This window comes from Saccostrea echinata, unplaced genomic scaffold (genome assembly GCF_033153115.1).
Source record: "Saccostrea echinata isolate AGI-Se365-2 ecotype Australia unplaced genomic scaffold, CSIRO_AGI_Sech_v1 ptg000032l, whole genome shotgun sequence".
NCBI classification, from domain to species: domain Eukaryota; kingdom Metazoa; phylum Mollusca; class Bivalvia; order Ostreida; family Ostreidae; genus Saccostrea; species Saccostrea echinata.
In genome coordinates this window covers 7625001-7647417 of record NW_026889781.1, presented here as the reverse complement: position 1 = coordinate 7647417, position 22417 = coordinate 7625001, and the positions used below count along the sequence as shown (strand labels likewise).

Genomic DNA, 22417 nt, shown 5'->3' with positions numbered 1-22417 from the left:
GTGCCACTAAATTGAAGAGTAAGTCATTGATTTAATATCATACATGAATAATAACTCTACAATTAAAGGTCTACTATGTACAGAAGGTGTTTCTTTTTATTCATTTCGTCATCTGAGTAAACGTCATCCTTTATACATACCAGAAAGCTCGGTTTAAAACCATTCACCTGATCCTCAAGTACATCAAAAACGTTTTGCTTGCTGCATATAATAACATGATATACTATACCATAATGAACAAACATTTAGCATTAACTCAAACAAGTGTATTAAACGTGTGTCAGTTGAATATTCTTATAAATTATTATTATGGTCTGAAGATTTGGCCAACTGCGTTGTTTCAACGCGAAATGTAATAACAACGCAAAATGTATTAAACCGGGATTATTGCATTTTGCGTTATTACATATTGCGTCGAGATCAACGCAGAATGTAATAACGCAAAATGTAAAAACAAACTTTTTAGGATTATTACATTTTGCTTTATTACATTTTGCGTCGATAAGCAAAATGTAATAATCCCAGTTTAATGCATTTTGAGTTTTTATTACATTTGTAACACTGAGTATATACAGCTTTCTCTTATTTTTTGGAACAATGTTTAAAATGCATTTTTGTTGATAAGTTCCTACATTTAATGTACTGCTTTTCTTATAAAGGATGACTGTAGCCGTTTTCATGTCCAATAATAAAGAACCCTACTAAAACACTTAATATATATAAATTCAGAGAAAATTAAAGATTCAAACTCTGTTCATTGTAAGTCAAAGCTGTATGTTTTCTCTTTTTGAACTGTCGCTGTAGCCTAGGAATTTTGCTTTCAGATCAGGAGTTCCAGGTCCAATTATTGTTCGCTACTCTGCGTCTAAGCTAAGATGTAAACGTAGGTAGAGACTGTTTCTTCGCCAAGCGTCCGGCATTAGAAGTGAAGTCACGGATCTTCCGGATTAGACCTTCATATCGAGATCCGCATCACAGTGGGTATCACAGTTGGCGTTTGCAGAATAAAGACCCCCCTCCCCTCCTCGCTCCTGTTCAATGGCCCTGAACGCCGAGTAAAGGTCTAATTTTGAATTCCGTCACTGGTATATGGCGACTTTTCAAAATAAGTAAAAATTCACAAAAAGGGTGTAAAACAACAATCAGTCAATCAATCAATCTCTTCTTTCTGTATACTTACTGATTATGTTTACTGTGATTTTTAAATTGTTTCCAAATGTACGTGATTTTCCTATTCATCATTCGTTTTTCTTTTGGACGGATTAGCTGAAGAAATGTAGCTCTCTGATTGAGAAAATTCGTTTTCTTTACAGGAGCGAAAAAAGCGCAAAGAAAGAAGGGTACAATTCTGCAACTATGGAGGGATTACTGTTTGTTATCTTGACTTTTAACACTGTTATATTTCATATATATATATATATATATATATATATATATATATATATATATATATATATATATATATATATATGTGTGTGTGTGTGTGTGTGTGTGTGTGTGTGTGTGTGTGTGTGTTGGTTTCACCGATCTCCCGAGGACTATGGTGTAAAAAAACACCTTTACTCCGAGGACGTAAATTTCTTCCGAGGACTTTTTCCACGTCCTCGGAAAAAAATTGCTTATATCGTCACAAAATGTCGAACTACATCACGTGGTGAAATTTGGTGCAAGTCCTCAGAAGAATAGTAAGATGTGAAATTGTGTTACACCATCACACACTTTTATCGTCTGCCATTACACACATTTTATATTTAAGACGCGCGCTGATGCGCGCGCATCCGAACAGGATATTTCCGGTGCGCACTGCTGCATGCGCATAAGAATGCCGGAAATGATGAAAGATCTTGACTTTAACGTCTCAATATGTAAGTATTTACAGTATATTTACTAAATGTTGTTTTTATTAATGAAAAGTAAATAGAAAATAATCTTAGATAAAAGTAGATACTTAACAAAGAATTTTAATGCTAGTATCTCATCTGTACTTACATTTAGGTGTAAACAGATAGAACACACATGTACTTCAATAGGAAAAGACATAAACAGATAAATAATAGATCTCATTAGACTTGCTAAAATCGGGCAATTGAGGAAAAATTGTCAATGAAGAAGGGGAAAAAGATAAGTGCAGTAAACATATGTTTATACCTTGTTCATTTCTGTGAACCCTTCAATCTTTAACTATCATGTTAACTCAGGGTTTTAGGTGACATTAATTTGTTGACAAAACGCTTGTTTATCATTGAAGAGTATAATCAAAAATATTCTAAAATAAAACGAACAAAATAACTACTTAATAAATGAATATTGGTGCTTACATTTAATTCTTTACAATGTGAGGAGAATTTGCAACACCAAAGATAGCTTTATACTTGGTTATAAAGAGGAAACTCGAACTAAAATAAATGTAGAATGGTAATCACAACAGCTAAATTTCTTTGTGCTTTTTCAATATCATTTTGCAAATACATGTATTGTGTTTGTTAGAATTTGTGTATCATTACAAGTTATCGGGTTTAATGGGAGAAATCTGAAAAATAAACAAATTAACGCACTTCCAAAGAACATATTTCAAACATTTGTTGATTGACTTCATAAAATTTTTATTCAAGCACAATCATGACAATAATAAGAGCTGTAAACAAAATTTATTTTGTCATTCTTTTTGTAATAGTAGATCAAATATAGGTAAATTTTTTAATGTTGGCAGAGGTAATTAAGACCAAAACAACTTTAATTAAAAACCATCTTTTTTGTTTATAGTTAGCAACATTATTGTTATCTTATTATTTTTTATTATCCAAATTTGCTTATTATTGATCCCCAACCCCATATAACTAAAGATTTTCTTTGAAAGATGAAACACTTGTACAAGCAGTGATACTAAGCACTGGTTAAATTAATTTACCTGAAAGGTAGGATAATTAAAAATGGCAGTTTGTAAATTTAGAATTTACAGAGGGAAGAGGCCAAACTTATTTAAAAGGGAAACTAAAATTTGGACCATTTATCTTTACATGACAGTGATCTTAGATTCCTCAGTTTTTCATTGTAGAGACTTTGTATTTGGAATTGAAAACAATGTATAGTTCCTTTGATATATTTTTTCAGAAATGGAGCAAGTAGATTAACTTTTTAAAAAAGGAGCATGCTTGTAGATCTTTCCTGTATGGAAAAGCAAAATTAGAAAAAATATTCTATTCTTTTACAAAATCATGGTAAAGTTTGTTTGTTTGTATGTTGTTTAACGTCCCTCTCGAGAATTTTTCACTCATATGGAGACACCAGCACTTGCTGGTGGAGAGCTTCAAATTTTGTCCTATACTCGGCCATTGAGCAGTGAGGGATCTTTTTCGTGCCAGCACCTACTGCAACACGGGACCTCGGTTTATACAGTCTCATCCAAAGGACCGGTCTCCATGTCCCACAGTGGGATTTGAACCCGCAACGTAAGATCAACTCCTTACTCCGCGACTCTAGAGCAGACGCTCTAACCACTGCGCCACGCGGGCAACCATGGTCAAGATTTAGGGTCTGAAAAGCTGTGTTGATCAAGAAAAAAAGACCAACCATACTCAGTATTTATAACTTAACAAACTTTCAGAAACTTATAAATGGAATATTAAGATAATGGAATTGTTTATATTTGTTGTTGTAAAACTCGAGGTTAGTATTAGTACTTTTGCACACTTTATTCAATGTTCCTTACATCATATTCATCTTCAAAACACAAAAGTGACTCCTTATTCAACATTCCTTCGAGAATTGAGAAGCCAATGGCTTCAAATTTAGAACTGTACTCAGTACTTACGGCTTTTGAACAGTGAGGGATCTTTTGCGTGCCAGCACTTACTGATACACAGGACCTCAGTTCATACAGTCTCCTCCAAAGACTGTCTCCACGTCCCGCAATTGGATTTGAATCCACAATGTAAGGATCATCTCCTTATTCCTCAACTCTAGAGTAAATGCTTTAACCATTGCACCATGCCGGTGATTTTGATCAGAGGAAATGGCTTGTTAGCCTCTTATAAGATTAATTGATACTGATTATATGCACTACCTATGTAGTCACATAAACCAAATACTGCTGCTCTTTGAGACACTGTTTATAAGTCTTATATGATCATCCAAATGCACTTAAAATAAGTCATGATTCCAAAGAATTTCAAGCATTACATTAATTCAAAGAGTTAAGAATAATCAGTACCTCAGGAAGTTTTGATAATTCTTACATTTGAAAAATATTTGCTCAAATTAAATTATATTTCATATTTTAATCTCTTTATGTCAAATATGATATGTTTTATTTATTAACAATTAATTTTTCTCCTTGGTAAAATGTTTTTTTTTATTGTTTATTTTGTTTGTTTATTTATTGTTTAATGTCCCTCTCAAGAATTTTTCACTCATATAGAGACGCCACCATTTGCCGGTGGAGAGCTGCAAATTTTGACCTATGCTCGGCACTTAAGGCCATTGAGCAGTGAGGGATCTTTTTCGTGCCATCACCTACTGCGACAAGGGATCTCGGTTTATACGGTCTCATCCGAAGGACCAGTCTCCACGTCCCACAGTGGGATTCAAACCCGCTACGTAAGGATCAACTCTTTACTCCGCGACTCTAGAGCGTACGCTCTAACCACTGTGCCACACAGGCAACTATTGTTTATTTAATGTCCCTTCAAGAAATTTTTTACTCATATTAAGAAGCCACTACTTGCCTTTAGAGGACTGCAAAATTAGACCTGTACTCAGCACTTATGGCTGTTAACATTAGCAGTAAGGGATATTTTGTGCCAGCACTGTGACTAAGAACCTGCTTTATACAGTTTCATCCAAAGGATTGGTTTCCAGGTCCCACAATGGGATTAAAACCCATGAAGTAAGGATCAACTCCTTACTTTGCAACTCTGGAGTAAAAGCTCTATCCTCTATGCCACGTGGCAACTGGTAAATTGATAAACATGCACTAAATATGTTGACTCTACCATATATCGCATACCTTGTCAATGTTTACACTATCTGCACATTTTTGTTTTTTTCCTTAACAAATCAACTTGGGTATAAAGATACAGGACTGTATAATTTTTGTAAAACAGCTGGATTTTTAAGTTCAATTTCTTTTGATTTAAAGCTAAGAATACTTAGATATAAGACCTAAAGGAATGGTTATTAAGGGACAATCTTAAGTATTTCTGACCCATTTATTATATCCCCTTTAAAATTACCATGGGGTTATAGATACAGGTTGGTTGTGTGATCAAATCCCATGGAGTCCAAAGGGCTTTATGGTTGGTAACAACATGACTATAGTCCCATAGATGATAAAATATTATACTTTTTCATGTTACATTTTGCCAATATATGCAGTATTAGAGTATTATAAAAATTGTGTATAAAACATTAATGTTTTTACTCTAAATTTCAAATGTCAAGCTAGAATAAGGAATTACAGCATTGAACTATTGACCCTTTCTAGTCATTCATACTGGTAGTTATAAATGAGCCTTGAATCCTAATATTTGTCAGGAGAAAACACTGTAATTTTGAATAAGTGTTTATTTTCTAAAAACTTGTTTGTGCAGGTGTATTAGATGCATTCCAAGTGTTCAGTCACTGAAAATAAATATACCGTTGAACTTTGGTATCTAAAACACTGATATCTTGAATACCATGGATATGTGCAAGTAAACTGGAAGTCCCAACCACTAATCTTTTTAGAAATTAACCCTCAATATCTTGAATACTCAGATATCTCAAAATTTTTTCAGTCCCATTTATGTTGAGATAATGAGGTTTGACTGTACATGTTTCATGAATTTCACATGAATCACCAACAATTTTTCACATTTTGATGCAAACTTTTATAGTTCTAACCAACCAACCACTCATTAATCAATTACTACATATATTTTAAATAAAATAAATTCAAAATTAGTTAATAGTACATTTAACCAATTCTTTTGAGGTATTCAACTACAAAATATTATATACATAATTAAAATAAATTTAAATTGTTCAGAAATGTCAAAATGGAAAGTTTGAGAAACCTGGCTTCATTTACTGGTACTGAAATTGCAGAAAAGAAGTTCATTCATTAAAAAATTTTATGAAATTCATTCTAGGAACAGATCAGAAATTCAAAATAGACAGTATCTATTAAAATAATAAAATAAAATCAAAGTGATGGAACACTTTAGCATATGTGCCTGCATTTCCATGTATTTGCAATCATATACTAATAAACAAACAAAGTTGATGTATCACTATCAAGATACCAAATGCTATTATATAACTGAAGCATTTCAAGTAAATCTTTTGGTTGTAATAACCACTATAGCAATTTGTCGTGTTAAACAGAAAAAGTAATCCGAAATGCAAAGTAGCTCCCAAGTAGTCCATGTGTAAGTACTTCCAAGTTCCTTTGTAACAACCAGTTTTGTACCCATTTTTGCAGATGAGTAGAGCAGTATACATGGGCCATATTCAAAAGCTTTAGAGATATTTTTGAATGAAAAAGTTTGGCAAAATAATCAATTTCATTTCCTCAGTTGATATCATTCGTGTTTCTTTGGATTGAAAAATCTTTATATATATAACCTTCAATAAAAGTCCTTAATCATTACCTATGTATCTTATAACACGAGATCTGATTGGTTAGCAAGTGGGGTGTAAATTTCCATATAAACAGCTATAGCTGGTATGGGGAGGGGGGTTACATAATGAATAATGTGACATCACAATGAATAGTTTCTATATCAAATATTAACTCCATACAACATGATGTCATGATGTATATTGAAGCATGTAGTAAATCAATCAATAGTTTAAAACATCAGTGGAATTAGGTTTACAGAGAAATTATTAGGTTTTATTATATATTTGTTCAGTAATACAGGATTTTTGCATCCCTGATATGAACACAGGCACGCACCCTGTATTACACACCCTGTATCAGCACCCTTTATTTTACCCTTTATCACACCCTTTATTACACCTTTCCGGAACATCTCTGTATTTTTCATTCGGAGTATCTCGGATCTTTTTCTATTAATTGTTTATGAAGTTTATTTAAACTGTAAATTTTCATCAGATATTTTATGCTATTCAAAATAATTATTTGTTTAATTTATAATTATTTCATTTCTTATCGCTGTATGCATTGCCTTTGGAAAAAAATAATGAGAAAGGAAATTTAACGAAAAAAGAACATATTCAATTATTAAGAATTAATTAATTTACAAGTTTATATATGATTTTTTGACACTATTTTCAAATATATAATAAAAACAACAATACATGGCAAAATCTGTATCACACCCCATATCAACCCTCGACCAATATCAGCCCTCTGGCCTTCGGCCCTCGGGCTGATATTGGAGTCTCGGGTTGATATGGGGTGTGATACAGATTTTGCCATGTATTATTCTCTATATATAGGAAATAAATTTGTTATACAGGTTTAATAAAGGTGTACAGTGATTTATCTGTTAGCAAATATAACCTATCACTGGGTCATATTTTGGTCGACTTGTTTCATACCAATTGTTAGGCCTTTGTTTTTATGCTAAATTTGACTATGGAATGTTCCATCTACTTGATCAATACATACAGCTCACAGCGGGTGTGGCCGGTCAACGGGATGCTTACTTCTCCTTGGCACCTGATCCCACCTCTGGAATTTCCGGAGGTCTGTGTTTATGCCCTGTTCTCAGATTTGTATTGTTTGTAGTTTTTATGAAATTGATAACTGTTCATTATCTTTTCCTTTTCATTCTATATCACTATGGTGCAATCACAACCTTGATCTTTTGACTCCATGTAAGAATCAAGAGGAATCATCCTCTCCACTGGGATAGTGCAAGTTTTAGACACTGCGCAGAGACTGATCTAAAAGCCAAACCAACAATATCATAGACACAAATTAAATTTCTGATGTGTACCCTAAATTAAATTAGTGACTATTATCTGCTCCAAAATAAATACAGAGACCCAAGTCTTTATTTTTAAAATAATTATAAATTCTTTTAAACAATGTATTAATCATAAAATAAGTAATATAAGTACTGCGCAACAAATGTAAATCACACAACAAATTACATAACTATGCATATAATATTTAACACATATAACATGGTGGTTGGGCTATGTGTATGTTTAAGGTGTGCAATAGAACACCCTCTATGACCCAATACAATATTTTACAAGATACATGGTGCATTATATATCTAATAAATTATGTCATATTTAGTTAGTATATTACTATATAGGTCCCTGGGTACTGCATGCTTGTTTATTTAATTAGATATATGCATTTTCTTTACTTTTAGAGCATATTTTATGATTAAACAAATGCCATTTCAAACTCTACCAGATATACTGTGCAGCCTACACTCAGCATGTACAGGGTGATAAAAAAAATACATTATCAATATTGCCATTTATCATGTTTATTTACCAATAATTTCAAAACTTTTAAATTCTGATATGAAAAAAAATCCTGACGATTATATAAATTACTTGCGATAGGATTAATCAATAAAATAAATGAATTGTGCATTTCCACCCTAATCACCTTCTTTCTTCAGCATCGACTAATACGAGGTTCGACATGGCAATTAAAAATAAATATTTATCTATTTATTCTGTCTTCAAATGCTGTACAGCTGGTCTGAAAAAATGTGATGGACTACCAGAGGAAATAAGATCTGATTTATTAGAATTAAAGGTTCTGTATTAAAAAAAAAAAAAAAAGTTGGCAATTTACGAAACGAGATTGGGTCTGGTTATTTAGCTAACCAACATGGCAGTAGAGGTCCGACCGAAGGCGAAGATTGAGGACACTTAGGAGGACTAATAAGACTGGTTGCGGGGAGTGTTTTGTTGTTTAAGTATTAGAAGAATGTTTGGATACACACGGTTAGTCGCCTAAGTTTAAATCTATCAAAGTTGTAAAAAAAATTTCCACACTTGGACGATGCACAGTCATTTAGCACGGTTAGGATATTCCTAATGACCCGCGCTTCGCGACTCATGGTATTTTACCTTATGACTGTACCTCGCACGACACATCCACACGTTTGACAACCAGCCAGTCATGAACATGCATGGTATATTCAAAATTAACTGTTTAATTCATTATTTAACTTCCTGTAATCCTTGTAACAACAGTACAGCAGTGGAGATACCAAGCACCAAAACCGAACATTCAACAATATAAAAACTCATTTTTTGTTTGCACTGCCTTAGACTGCAATCATCTGGAAGAGGAAGTAGTTGTAGATAGAATTTTCTAATCATTAAAATAATAATGTGCTTCAGACCTGGTTTAAGTGAAGTGTGGTGAGGGCCCGTCTGGAGACGCATGCGCTTAGATTATTTTAACTAATTTAAAAGTAGTTTGTGCCTACTCCAGCATGCTAGAGGTTCACGGCGAGGTACTTTTGACTTGGTGCTGCGCATCCTCTAGCATCCATTGTAAAAATTCTCGCTGCTGAAATCCCAAGTGGAAATAAATTGTTTAATTAAAAAGTCAGGCTTTAAACATTAACGAATGACACGAAACAATAAGATATTCACTATTTGCGATAAAACTTGCACTTTAAACAATGTTAATCTCTCTTTTTAGCGATAAATCCATTATTTTTAAAATCGAAGCAGAAATGAAAACAAGTCGTCTGTTTGAAATTTGGGAATGGAATGCAGAATATCTGAAGAAACAAAACTAGTTTTCCGCTATGAAATCATTGAAATTTTCGTTTTCTGACTAGCAATCTGCAAAATTAGCATGAAGTCAAATGGAAAGTAATTCTGGTGACAAATTGAAATAATGATGATTTTGATTAATGAACAATAGTGCATACTGAATAAAGTGGATTTTAGGATTTCTTGTGACTTTCATACCCCATGCAACATGTAGGTACCTGAGAATTACTTGTTTACAGTTTATTTCACGCATAATATGTTCTGCCCAAAATCTCAGGTGGAACAAGCTCCTTAGAAAATGGCTTCAGATTAGGAGTCCGAGGTATATAAGGAGCATAGGGACGTTAACCGGGGCTCTTACTTGTAGGAGTAGTTTGTGCCCCAAAGCTATTAAAGAGTTTTAAGACCGCGTTATAGCATCCTGGCGACTAAATGCACACTCCTCCATCACATTAAAACCCAAGAGGATTCTTATAAATTTGTACTGGTACATAAACAAATAGATTGAAGAAATGCCCATGTAGAAAACGCATGGTTTTTCTCATCAGTTTTGTAGCATTATATTGATGGATGAAACTTGACATTTTAGTATTAATAGAATGCTTCCAATTACAATTACTTATTTTTGATTTTAACTCAAAATCATTTAAGTCATGACTGTATTTGTAGACCCCTACAGTTTGGGGTATTTCGAATCCTGTGCGTACATGACCGCAGATGAATAAAATACACATGCTGCACACTTGTTATATTTACAGGTCAGATATACACTCAATTTTTAGACAGGACCAAACTTTTACTAGTCAGTGTCGATCAGACATGCCTTAATGTTAAACCCTGTGTCTGAATGCATAAAGATTATTTGCTTGTTCGATTCTGAACAGATTTTAAAGAAAATTATTAAACTTCTATTAAGAATACTCAAATTTGATTGGCTTGTTAGAAGGCTTTTAAACTCAGTAATGACTCCAAAAAGTACCATTTACAGCAATAATGACCTAGGAATTATTGCACGTGGGGTATAATGACCCTGTCATTATAAATAATGACTGCTTAAAATGACCTGTTAATCTAAATTCCATTCAAATTTAAAAATTAATGCATACAGTAATGACTGTTCATTACAAAAAATGCCATTATAGAAATATGTATAGTCTTTTTATGATACAGAATACGATTGTCCTTTAGATGCGTCATAAAATTTATTATTTTCGTTGAAACTTTCGTTACAATGTCAAATTCAACGAATGCAGAGTTGGCTCTTTTGTACAGTAAAAGTCTACACCAGATTGTCATTGTACTCGGAAATGGTATTTGTGAATTTATAAAAATGCATATTTTTGACAATCACAGAGTATTTTGATAAATCGGCGGTGCCAAAACTTACAAGACTTGCAGGCGAAAAGTAAACAACTTCACCAGCGAATCCCGATCCCGATGAAACACTGATAGTAACAGTTCGTAGGTCTAATACACAATTGATTATTTTAGTAATTAAGCTTACAAAAATTGTCTTAACTTATATCGGTATAATAAAACAATTGATTACCCCTTATGAGGTCAACATGGTGAAATAAGGACCCTCGACCTGGCCCACTCGCTGACCTGACCTGACCTGGGCCGCTACAGGTCAGCGAGTGGGCCAGGTCGAGGGTCCTTATTTCACCATGTTGACCTCATAAGGGGTAATTAATTGTATATTGTTGAACTTAATGAAGGCTAAATTAGCTATAAAAATAACTGACTTTAGATTTGTGTTATCATGAAGAAAAAAATATTAATTGTGCTCCTCCTCTCATTAGCAATATTTATCAAGGTATAACTAAGCGTTTAAGATGGAAAATTTATGCTATGCTACATGTACATATTTTAACTTCAGTATCTTAAATCGTAGGATATCACAAATTTTTTTTTCTAAGACCCATTAGGTTTGATGTTTATATTCCACTCTACTCGTTTACATTTTTTAAAAACATTTTTTAATAATTTTTTTTTTATCATGTTTGTATCACAAATGTAAAGTTTCACTATATATACCATGAAGAATTCTGAATCATACCAGAAACCTTTAATAACAAACGCCAGAAACAAATACAACAAAACAGAAACAGTTGTAACACCCTCTTGATCATCCTCGTGTGCTTTTATGCTACATATTATAATAGATCGGGTTCGAGATTTAGTGCTGTTGGTTGCTAAGCAAATGTAAACAAAAAATGGGGCAAAGTTCCAAGGCTCGACATTGTACGCTCGTCCACTCGTCCAGTACCAGTGAAAATTTTTCATGAACAAGTGATAATTGCTGACCACTTGTCCGATTTGACAAGGTATATTTGTCTAGGAAGAATTTTTATCTTTAATTAGCTGAGCATGAAAACTTAAAGAATTAAAATCTGTTGTCAACTTTTTATCCGAAATTCAAAATGAAAACATGCCATGCATGCAGTTTGTAAATAGTTAAATGTTGATCCTGCTCTTAATAATGACGGCCCTTGTTGTCAAACTTGATCAGGATCAATGTTACTATGAAACTAGTCTGAAATATCTGATGTTTTTCAGGCGTTTGTCACAATTTTTATACATGTATTTGATGTACCAGGAAGTTGACTAAGAACTACTTTGAAACCTGTACTTTTACTGAAGGAAATTTGGGTTTTTATTACCTGGTAGGAGAGCTTTAGCAAAAGACAAAGGATAAGCAAAAGAAGGCAAAGAAAAATTTGAAGTCATATAGCCAGCTATTTCTTGTTGTTACTATTTTTCTTTCATACATGTAATTATATAACATGAGGATAGGATAATACAGTTACCACTCAGAATCTCAAAAACAGACTCAGTGCATGTATTATAGATTATTGTAATGTACAATATTTTTTCGAATTGTTAAATAGGTCTTTTATAAAATATTTTCATACAAGTAAAAGTTATGTTCAGACAAGTAAATTTCACAATCACTTGTCCAAGTGGACATGCAAGTAAGAAAAAACATTAATGTAGAGCCCTGAGTTCTAAACGTCATGAAATCATCCTTGGATTTTTTGTCTAAACTAAATTATTTATAACATATACCACATGGCTTCAAGGGTAACATGCCAGAATATTTTCCCCAATTGTGTCACCCAATGTCGAATGCATATCTTGTCATTTAATTATTCAGTTTTATTTATTTTAATATATCCAAAAACATTATTGCTTATGTAATTGCTAGTTATGAGGACCCCCTGGAGGTAAGCCTATTATGGCAATAGATGGGACTGAAAAAAAAACCCTTTGAGAAACAGATAATTGAGGTTTCAAGAATAGAGGGTAAAGTTCATAAACTAACTGAACTTGAGCACTTAGACATATCCATGGTATTTGAGAAAGAGTTTTAACATACTGAAGTTAAACTGTCATTAACAATTAATTTTATTTCTCCATCTTTTATTTTTGCTCACCTAAGAGAGCTTTTCTGATCAAAATTTGTCTGTTGTCTGTCACTGTTGTTGGCGGCGGTGACATAAAAACTTTTCACATTTTCATCTTTTCTCCAGAACCACTTGGCCTATTTAAACCAAACTTGCCACAGAGCATCCTTGGGTAAAGGAAATTCAGGTTTGTTCATATGAAGGGCTACATCCTTTTTCAAGGGGAAATAATTAAGAATTGGGGTAAATTTAATGGCATCTTTTAAAAATTTTCTTCTCAAGAATCAGTGGACCAGAAAATGAAATTTCTCTGAAAGCTTCATTACTTAGTGGACATTCAGGTTTGTTTAAATCATGAACCCCCGGGGTAGGATGGGGCCACAATGGATAATCAAATTTTTACAAATGGATAAATATACTCATCATGTGTAGTAAAAAAAAAAAATGTAGAACAGCAAGGCCATAGTGACTCGGGTGAGCATTGTTGCTCATGGCCACTTGTTCTTTTTACAGGCATTTTTTACTTTGACAAATTGCACTTAAATAATTTTGAAAGCTTAAATTGGATAATAATTTTTTTATTAACAACAACATTGTTAATCAAACATCCTTTTTGTGGAAATCAAAGACAAAACCAAATGCTTGGGTATTTATTTACAAAGTTTGATTTGTTCATTTTTTTACCATATGAATAATTTACCCTTTCTTTCCAGTAGACCCTTGTTATGCTGTGCTAAGCTTATTATATAGAGCCAGGAAATAGCAAATCAAAATGAACTTGGTCAGTTGTTGTTCTTTGTAGAAAGAGACAATTTCTTTTCAGGTTTTCTTTTTCGGTTTCTCATTTTAGGCCTACAGTATTTATTTTTTGACTCAAATATTAGGAATATTATACCTGTGGGCAATCAATGAATTTAAGGAATACTCTTTTTTTAGGTGCTCATGATGCAACTTCCTGGATGGTGTGTAAACTGTTTATCAGCATGTGAAATCCGCATGATTGAAGGTATCTTACCTATCAATAATATCAATTTTCTCTATTAAAAGCTGCATAAGGAATATATCTTATTTCTGGTCTCAAATTTTTGTTCAAGCATTATTCATTTTTTCTTCATCTTTTATCTAGTGAGGGTCATATTAATTGTTGTATGTAATCAAGGCTTTATAGTACCGATAAATTATAGTGAAATTATTTCCTTGTGTATGGCCTTTAAAGGGGCATAGATACAGATAGTGCAAGGATGTGTCAATCAAACGCATCCCGAAATTTGTAGTTTCAATAATTTCAAGATAAAATAAGTTTTTTATTATATTTCAGTGTGAAATGATATATGTCATGATATAATACAGAAAATTTGAGAAAATATTAGCTTCAAATCTATGTCTATATCCCTCTAAGAGTAACAGGGTAACTTTACTTTTGAAAATAATTTTTCTTATTTCAGGAGAAGTTATGATGCAATCTGCTCACTAAAAAGATTACACCAATACATCCCATACATGTATTTCTACCTATCACCTATGTAACCTTTGTCATGCTCTTCAGAGAGGTAAGAAAACAAAATTATGAAAAAAAAAATTTGGTAAAAGCAACATTTAGAGATCACTTTGCCTGGTGTCTGTCTGTCTGTCATACCCTATATCCTGAGAACTGTAAGAGAAATAAATTTGATACTTTGCACTTCCCGTATGAAATTTAGAGGCGTATTACGCCTGGACTTTTTGCAAATCCTGGCGTACAAGAGACGTATTCTTAAAAATACGGTTCATTTTCAGGCGTACACGTATTTTTGCCAGAAATACGTCTCCTTTTCTCCTGGCGTAAATTCTTAATCCAGGCGTATTTTTTTCTTAGTCTCTTTCGCATAGGGAAATAAAAACTTAGAAAATTTCAAAAGGCGTATTTTTGGAAATCCTGGTGGATTTTCTGACTTAGTCCTTATTATTAAGAGAGCTAGATAAAAATTTTACTTAGACAACTTCAATCTCCTTTATGTAACTATTGAGTTGCTTTTGTGATACATGTATTAAAATTAACCCCCCAAAAAGTATTTACTCCACATGTAAACATTGATTACATTACAATATTGCCTTTGTTGTATTCATTGTATTTATTAAAGCAATTAATTTTAGTAAATTATACTATTCAATCTTAGATTACTGTGCCATTGATTCCCAAATAAAAAAAAATGTTTAATATTATTTCTCTTAACTAAGATGATTTTATTTCTAACAAACTTAGTATATTCTTTCATTAATGGTTTAGTGGCTTAATATAAAATAGCATTTAATTAAATGAATATTTAAGTCCTTAGTTTTAACAAAGCACTATAGCTGATGCTAAAAATAATTTTTCAATCAGTAATTGCATGATCAATGTCTCTATAATAAAACAAAATATAGATGGTATATTCAGATAATATTACATTACCATCTACTTTCTCTTCCCTAGTCTAACCAGTTGGGATTAGGCTAATTACTTACAGATGTGTTGAGCATGTTTAGGAACGACTTATCTGTAATGTTGTAAACCTTTCTAAGAACATCCGGTTTCTCTAGAGCAGTTCTATTATCCACCCTAATCTTTAAAATAAAAGTATAATTCATATAGAAAAAACATCTTGTGTAAACATAAATGAATTTTTGTTATTGTATTCTTTAACAATACAGAATTCTTTTTTCATCAAATTCACATAATGTACTGATTAGATCTCTCAGAAATGATAAAACCGTTTAGGTAACAAGGGGGTTATAAACAACAGCATTATTTACATCCAAGTATTTGCGCCAATTTTAAACCACCAGGAAGGTCATGCCAGGAACAAAGAGATTGGAGAAAGTGGCAACGAAGCACAGATGGTGAAGAGGTGATTATTTTGAAATACATTGCATAACATTAGATTTTTTTACCTAAAAAAATAAGACAGATGCATTTGCTTGATTTGCAGAGCCAGATGTTCATGATTGAAATCGGTCAGTATGACATTGAGTATGTTCTTATGTTTTTCTTTTTCCAGATCATAATCCATAGGATAAATCAGTTGGGCGATCAATTGAATGATGAAATAGTCCATAAATTCTTGAATTTAAGTGAAGAAAAGATCTTGCGAGAGTCAAATGACCAGAATTGCAGCATTTTCCATAGATGCATGCCAATGAACTGCAGCTGTTGAGTGTAGCATCAGGAATGAAGTGTATTTTCAATGCCAGGAGTTATAAAACATGAAAAACATCTTTTTGTGAATATTTCTATGAAAATGTGATTGGAGAATATAATAAGAAATGTGAATGACAAAACTGCTTGTGAATTGCATCTTTTGTGCCAAATAAGGAGTACAGAGAATGGCAGGATTAATCGGCATGATTCTCAATAAAGTGATTTCACTGTGATTATTGAAATGTTGCAACTGCTGACTAAACTAATATGTCAATCTTGTAGGTTAAAATACTGTGAAACAGGAAAAGTTAATGTAAATCTAACATGTGATGTGACTGTGATTTGAAACAGTAAATGTTTGATTCTGATTTTTAATCATTTCTCATTCACATTTAAGCATACTGAAAAGTATTAATAAAATAAAAATTGTGTATGATTGTAAGCTTAATTTGTCTGATCTTTTTTGTATGTATTTATATGCACTTAGACTCCTAGTAATCTATGTACTAAAGTACTTTGTACTTTTATATTTATGTTGGTTGTAGTCCCCATAGCTGTGATAATATTTAATTTGAAATGAATATTTAAGGCAGGCGTATTTTCTATACGGGCGTATTCATTTTACGGGTGTATTTATTTTACGGGCGTATTTTTTTTTTACGGGTATGCTTGATATCTAGGTGTAATTCTATTTTTAAAATTTCCAGGCGTATTTTGAATTTCCAGGCGTACTCATTTACATATTTCGGCTAAAAATACGGTAGGATTACGCCTCTTGTACGCCTGTATTTCACTTTATACGCCTGCTTTTATGTATTCATTTTAATGGAGAATCCACCAGGATTTTAAGAATATAATACGCCTGGATATTTTTTGAAAATACGTGACTAAAATTTCGTACGGGTTGCATTGCCTGGCACTTTGGCTTTTGTAAAACCATATATACAGTCAAACTTGTTTACATTGAAATTTAAGGGACCTTGAGATTTATTTCAAATTAACCGAATTTCATTATATCTGTGTGCTATGAATTACATAAAAAATGTGGATACAGTTGAACTTGGTTATCTCGAACACTGATATCTCGAACACCATAGATATGTCGACTTCGGAAGTGATTTGCCTGTCCCAACCACTTATTCTTTAAGTATTTTACCCTCAATATCTCGAATCCTCAGATATCTCAAAGTTTTTTTGGTCCCTTCGAGTTCGAGTTAACGAGGTTTGACTTTCATATTTTTTTTTACGCAACATTACATGCAGTGTTTCAGAAATATATGTATCTCTACTTTTCAAAGAAGTCCTAATTTTTTTTTTTTTTTAATTTTTGTGTGTGTGTGTGTGTGTGTGTTAGAAAACTATCAAGACTATTTACACACAAAAAAGTTCATCCTGAACATTGCCTCATAGATGCAATGATTTGTCAGGTTCACATCTATAGAACAGCCCTGTCTCATCAGCATTGAAAACATATGCTTCATATACTTCGATTCAAGTTTATTTTCCATTTACTTAGTTACAGTGGATTTATTTACTCTGGCACTTTCTCCACACACCAATTTACACATGACACCCATGTCGGTCTTAATGCCGTAGTTAGAAAATAAAAATGGCTACTAATATGTTCCGGTGATAAATGCTCAATTGTTTTCTTTATACAAGACATAATTAAATTTGCACAGGTCCGACAACATCAAATCACGTGTGAAAAATTAACACGTGCTAGACTTTGTACATAGTCAGTTACCTGAGTCCATGTGTCGCAATTGGCGACTTCAATGTAACTGTCATCAAAACTATAAGCTTTGTGTTCAGCGGACCCCAAAATCACTTTAAATTAACAGAGTTTTTAAATTTAACCGATTTCATTCTAAACGATTATTTATTCAAAGAAACTGTACCAGTATTTTAGGGGAAACCAAATTCATTTCAAACAAACCGATTTTTCAAATAAAGAGAGTTCAATGTAAGTGAGTTCATTACATTACTAATCAGTTGACCTTGACCTTTGACCTACTTTATGAAAATACTCTGGATAGTTGATTTAAGAACAAGGTACAGTTTCAGTACAAATTCAGCCCTGTATTTTTCTAAAATATGAAAGCAATGAAAGAAATTAAAATTTGTGCTTTCTGAATTGTTGAAACTCCATGCACTAAAATCAAACAAATTGTTTTTCTCATTTGACTTCCTAAATGCTAACTGTGACGTCATAAACTTGTGCATTTTCCCGTATTTTCTTAAAAAGTTGCAGAAGACATAAATTTTCAGTGAAATTTTCTTTCATATAATATAGACCACATGCATCACCCACAAAGATTTTTAGAAGTGTGATTTTTCACAGACTTTTACACCACATATCCAAATATTGAAGTGGCGACATCTGTAAACACTATTTTCTCAAGGAAAATACCCCCTGGAATGAGTCATTTTGAGGCTTTTTTGCTTAAAACTTAGAAAAATATGAAATTAATGATGTCATATTTCCAGAATGGTACACCTTCATGCCATATTCTTTCATGAATTATCAAACTCATATACTCAACTCATATTTATGCCGATTTCAACACATTTTGAAAACATTAAATTTTCAAGGCACAATAAGGCCAAAACCGTACCTTCTTCTTTATTTATTAATTTACTTTTTTTTTGATTTTGAGAGGCAGGATTTTGATAATTATTTGTATCACATGTTACTGTATATGAGCTCATGACACTGTACTTTGAAACTGTATGCAATATTACCACACAAACAATTTAAATACAATGAAAATATATCAGGATGGGTATACCAAAAGTATCATTATAGACTGAACAGAGACTGAAATCTCTTGGAAGATAGCTGGGATAAAGATATATCTATTAATGTCAAGATCTAGTAAACGAAAAGAGCTTACAGATTTCTCAAACTTGAGAAATAAATTCCTTTTATGATGCTTTATAACTATAGCTCGGTCAAATAAGGTGTATCGGGGCATAATTTGCAAGAAAACAAGACGAAAAACCATCTTGTAAACTGTCATTTTCAATGAAAAATTAAGAAAGCCAGTCACGAATATGGGAGTTTTTTCCATATCAGACGAAGGAAATGTATTCAGATTGCCTACAGTCTCTCAGAAAACGGTAATTTGTATGTTCTTAGCCTCTTCTTTAAAATAATGTAAAATTGAATATAGGTATCGGGATTACTTTTCATATGATTTCAAATTGAATGCCATGAAAATACTTTATTTTCTACATAATTCTATTGGAGCTGTAAAGTACGCGAAAAGGAAAGTTTGAATTGATTATGACGTCATAATGGATCTAGCACCGAAAAGACGGTCTAAAGTCATTTACTAGATCTTGACCTTAAAAATAATTATTTTAATTAATTTCAATTTTATAATTCACTTTAGCTTTGAAGGGTGGGGAATAATATATCTATTGTCAGATTTTATAGGATAATGTTATTCTATATGGGTCTTACTATTTGTGGATTTTTTTCTTTGCTATGTAAGGGCTATTTTGAAATTAATGAGACATTTACTTTTACTCCATAAAAAAAGAGATAAATTCATGAAAATTTGTCAGCATTTTATCAAGAACAAATAAAACAGCTATGCAAAATTTCTAATTGATAGGATAATTAGACATGTCCCATTGGAATTATAAACTTGCATATGTCTATTGACCTAAAGCAGCATTGCTTCTTCATTTTTACCTCATGCCAGCCATAGATCTTTACTCATTTTGAGACAGTTTGGCTTTAATGCTTTAATGCTTCTTTCTCTGTCATCACAGAAACTACTCAACTGATTGAGATGAAACCTTTTTTAGGGTTAACAGGCGTGTTGTGTAGATGTGGAGAACGAAGGTCATTTTACCCACACTTGCATGCATGCGCGTGCAAGGAGTGAAATGACTGAAGTAATTAAAACACCATTAACCTTCCTGTTTTTTTATGATATGCTTTGAACCTCATTGTATAAACTTATATTAGTGGTGTAGACAAGAAGAGTGGTTGAATTAGCAAGAGAGCATGTGCATGAATTTCTGTTTGACTCTTTAAATCTTAATAACCTTTGTGTTTTTTGATGAAATGCTTTGAAATTTAAAACATAGTCATACACAACAAGGCTCTACATTTTGAGATATATATGAGTTATTGTGAAAACACACTCATGCAAGTGTGCTGCAATTTGATTGGCTTAAACTTTAAATAGCTGTTACACTACTAACTTTCTTAGTTTTTAACAAAACAAGATTGAAATTAGAATAAAGATAGGTGTAATGGGTTCCTACATTGTGCTACAGTAACTATAAAAATTGAATGCAAGAACCTGGATTCTGATTTGCTAATATTTATATGGCTGTATCTCTCATAGTTTTCAATGAAAATCTTTAGATTTCGTACATAGCTATTTATTGTGAGTCTTTTACGAGGAAGGAATATGAAATATTTAGAAAATATGGGCATGCACATGCACTAGAGGTGTAACGATACAGCAATACATCGATCGTATTGATCACAAGGGCTGACGATACGCATATTGTATTGCCATGTATGTATTGTGATACAGTAGAAGATAATTTTCATTGTTTTGTTTGTAACTTCTACATACAACCTAACAAATTTTAATGCTTTGAAGTGGCTGAAAAAGGGTAGCAAAGAAAAAATACAATATCAAGACTATAAATCCACCTTTTATTAACTTTTGTAAGGGTTATCAAGATATTCTTTGTATATATTTTCTATAACTGTGGAGTTAGCAAAGAATTATATGTTAAGATATAGCTTAATTCAATTGTTGACAGCTGTAACATGATACATGTTGTATATCGCATGATTGTATCATTAGGTAGCTTGCGATACTCAGGCCTAGCATGCGCTGAAATCTGATTGGCTAATACTCGAAGAACAATACCAGTGTTGTTTTTCGATGAAATATTACTGAAAATAAAGTATAGATTTATTAAACAAAAGATTTGCATAATTAAATGAAGCTTGTAATGAATGGGGCCCATAAGAGAATGGGGAAGTGTTTGGGGAACAAATGAAACAGTTCCCATTACAGTTAGCACTAGTTGTTATTGTTTTAGCAGATCTTTTAGTCTGGAAAAGAGTTCTCCACAGAGCTACATAAAATTCTAGGTATGCTTGCTGTGTCGCATTGACATCAAAATCCATTTTATTGCTGTAATCAGGTATCTATACCAAGCTTAAATTTTTTTATGATCTCCGTATTTCTGATTGAAATTCTAAGAAGCTTGCACAAAATGAATTTAAATAAAATTGAAAAAATACATACTGATATATATAATTTGAATAATTTTCGCTCTTGCTATGGGTCCACTGGGAGTTTGAACATAGGTGTTACATATTTCATTATATGATTTCGGGCGGCACCAGGTACGGTAACCCCTTCTATTTACCAGGGTTGGTCGGGAAATACCAGTGGTGGGAATTACCAGTGGTAAATACCGGTATTTCCCGTCCAGGAAAATACAAAGTTTAAGTTTTTTATTGCTTTAATTCATTCAATCTTATACAAAATTTAAAAATAAAATAAACACAAAAATAGAAAATGAACAATATTGAATATGTCTCAAACTGCAATTTAACATATTCAAAGTGTATCACTACTCCAGTTTCCATACCCATAAGCATTCAGAAACATCTCCCTGGCTGTATAAAACTGAAGTTTTCCAATTCAAGTTTCTTTTCAGTTTTGTAAAATTATTAAGCTTATCAATTATAAATCCAAGAACAAAACAGACTTGTTTTAATCCTTCTATTAACACCATAGTTATTACAATCAATCATGTTGTTTTATCAAATTGCTCGGGACAGTTTTGTGCTCCTGTTTTGAGATACAATTACCTTGAGAGGAACTGAAAGGCTTCTTCTTAGCTTTGATATTTATACCATACTCTACACTTGAGAATTTTCTTAGATCCTTCTTTAGTTACATAAAAAAATTCTATTGGGATGTTTGGGTTCCTTTCATGGACCTTTATCTGACTCAAGCATGAAGCAAATGACACTCATGACTGGTGTATGAATATACTGTTTTATGATTATAGAAAATGAATTACTTGGAAACCAGAATTTTTCAAATAAGGGACAGTGATACCAGGTAGATATCTTAGCCAATCAGGTGTA

General features: G+C 32.4%; 1 long non-coding RNA gene across 1 annotated transcript in view; it reads left to right on the top strand.

The window, feature by feature from the left end:
* Nucleotides 1-14571: 14571 nt before the first annotated feature.
* LOC133198010 (uncharacterized) overlaps nucleotides 14572-22417 on the top strand; it is an 8830-nt gene continuing 984 nt past the window's right edge. The window contains exon 1 of the long non-coding RNA XR_009722483.1: nucleotides 14572-14665. This is a non-coding gene — a long non-coding RNA (uncharacterized LOC133198010). The remainder of the gene's footprint in view (nucleotides 14666-22417) is intronic.